This window comes from Aptenodytes patagonicus, unplaced genomic scaffold (assembly GCF_965638725.1).
Source record: "Aptenodytes patagonicus unplaced genomic scaffold, bAptPat1.pri.cur scaffold_43, whole genome shotgun sequence".
Lineage (NCBI taxonomy): Eukaryota > Metazoa > Chordata > Aves > Sphenisciformes > Spheniscidae > Aptenodytes > Aptenodytes patagonicus.
In genome coordinates this window covers 266,806-269,034 of record NW_027472001.1, presented here as the reverse complement: position 1 = coordinate 269,034, position 2,229 = coordinate 266,806, and the positions used below count along the sequence as shown (strand labels likewise).

At 57.2% G+C, this 2,229-nt stretch overlaps 1 long non-coding RNA gene across 1 annotated transcript; it reads left to right on the top strand.

Moving 5' to 3' along the window:
• The first annotated feature begins 277 nt into the window (after positions 1–277).
• LOC143173288 (uncharacterized) lies at positions 278–1,918 on the top strand. Its single transcript, XR_012997518.1, has 3 exons — positions 278–339; positions 1,611–1,713; positions 1,816–1,918. It is a non-coding gene; the product is annotated as an uncharacterized LOC143173288 (long non-coding RNA).
• The last annotated feature ends 311 nt before the right edge of the window (positions 1,919–2,229 follow it).

The window sequence follows — 2,229 nt, the reverse complement described above, 5'->3', positions numbered from 1 at the left end:
CCAGGGCTCCAGGGCCTGGGCAGCCCCGCGGAGGTGGCAGCCATGGGGCCTGCGGGGGGGCGGGGCCCAGCCGGGGGACGGTGTCCCCGCAGGGTCAGGCAGCAGGAAGGCGTGCCCCGCGGCATGCCGGGAGCTGTAGTCCTGGGGCACGGGGCTGCCGGGCGACCATGTTCCGTCCCGGGGCATGCCGGGAGCTGTAGTCCTGGGGCACGGGGCTGCCGGGCGACCATGTTCCGTCCCGGGGCATGCCGGGAGCTGTCATTCCCCCCGCCTCAGCTTCCCGGCAGCCCTGTTGGTGACGGGAGGTGCAGTCTGTGCTCCAGCAGTGGCCCAGCTGAGGTGAGGGCTGGGGCCACCGGTGAGGTGACCGAGGCCCTTGTGCGGGTGCGGGGATGTCTGCTGCCCGCTGGCTGCCCGGGGATGGTGGGGGGGCTCCAAACTGCCCGGTACGACGGGCTCCCGGTCAGCTGGAGCCGGGCCCAGCCGGGGCAGCCCTGGGAGTGACCCGAGAACTGTGGCGGGGAAGGAGACGGAGACAGACCGCCGCCCCCCCAGGCACAGGCACCGGGCTCCCCGACTCCCAGAGCCGCCCCAGCCCCGCTCGCCCCCTGCAGCTGCCCCGGCCGCCTCTCTGTCCCGCTGCCCGTCACAGTTTGTTTTCTTCCAGTGCTGTCCTGCTCCCCGTTCCTTTTTTCTCTCTCTGTCACTCTGGCCTGCTCCCCGTGTCAATTCTTTAATGCCGCCATCTCAGTCCTGCAGCACATTGCTATTTTTTTTCCCTCTTCCATCCCTTTGTCCTGCTCCCTGCCCCTGTCCCTGTCTCTCTTTCCTTTTGTTCTGCTGCCCATCTCTGTGCTCCAGCCCATTGCCATTTTTTTCCCCCTTCTCGGTCTCCTTGTCCGAATCTGACCCTCTCTTTATTTCTCAGTCCCTTTGTCCTGCTCTCTGTCCTTCTTTGTCACTCTTCACCTGTATGCCCCACTCCCTGTCCCTGTCTTTCTCTATCCCCCCTTCCTTCTGCTTCTCCTTCCCGCCGCCCCCCCCATGCCTCTGTCCTGCTCCCCGACCGTACCTTTTCTTCCTCCATCTCTCTGCAGGGCTCCTCATCCCGATTTCTCTTGATTTCTCCATCTCTCTAGCCTTTTCCCTGTACCTGTCTTTCTCTCTCGGCTCCCCTGTCTCCTCTCTCGCCTTATTTTTCTCTTTCTAGTCCTCTGTCCTTCTCCCCATCAGCTTAAACGGAATGAGCAGGTGTCCCTGTGCTCTGGTGTTTACCTTGCATTGCCCTAGGGAAGATGTGTGTTTTTAGGGCTAGGGCTCATTTGGAAGCTGATCTCCTTATGGAGACGGCGGAGCTCGGCATAGTTAAAGCAGAGGTTATTCTCAGCTGGTGCTCTGTGCCTCTTGTTGAAATTTCGAGCAGGCTGTGGGCCTTATTTTGAAGGAAGGTTTCTTGTTCTGCGCTTACTGCTCCTCGGGATGCTGCACAGGAGTGGTGTTGGGGTCTGCAGGGACAGGTGGGACCTGCTGTGATTCCTCGTAAACGTGAACTGGGCTTGTCCTAATGTACTCGAATAAACCAGACTAACTGCATATGGTTTTCTTCGCAGACCCAATTCCAACCAACGTGCTCGGCGCTAATGAACAAGAGACCGTGCGCTACTTTTCCAGACGTCACTGGCTGCAAGTTAGCTGAGCGCATCACTTACTCAGGTAACGGTGCAGTTGGTCTGTGATCAGGGATGCGTACCTGCACGACAGTGCCTTCATGAATGTTCTCTGGTCTTGCCGCTTCAAAGCCCTTCCTTCTTCCAGAAACTTCAAGATGGCATTTCTTATTCTGGGCTTCGGGCTGGAGTTGGACCTACCGTTGAATGGCTGATATAACGGGCTCAATAAAATGTGAATGAGAACCCCGCTTTGTTGTTGTTGTTGTTTTCTAACAGTGTCAGAACTTTGGTAAGCAAGAGGAAGAGTGGTTGAAAGAGTCTGTTCTTTGAGAGTAACGTATTCCCGTGGCGTGCCCATCTTTGCATGGTGAAGGTTTCCTCCCTGCAGTATGGTTTTGCTGGGCTGCGAGGCTGTTTGGGAGTAGCAGAAGTAAGAAGTTTCATCTTTCAAGGTAACGAAGCTGTAGCAAAACTAGCAGGAAAAGCTAGTTTCTTCCTAGAGTGCTGTCTGAGAAAAACAGTAGCAAGTAGAGGCCCTTGCAATTGGCTTTTTTATGCA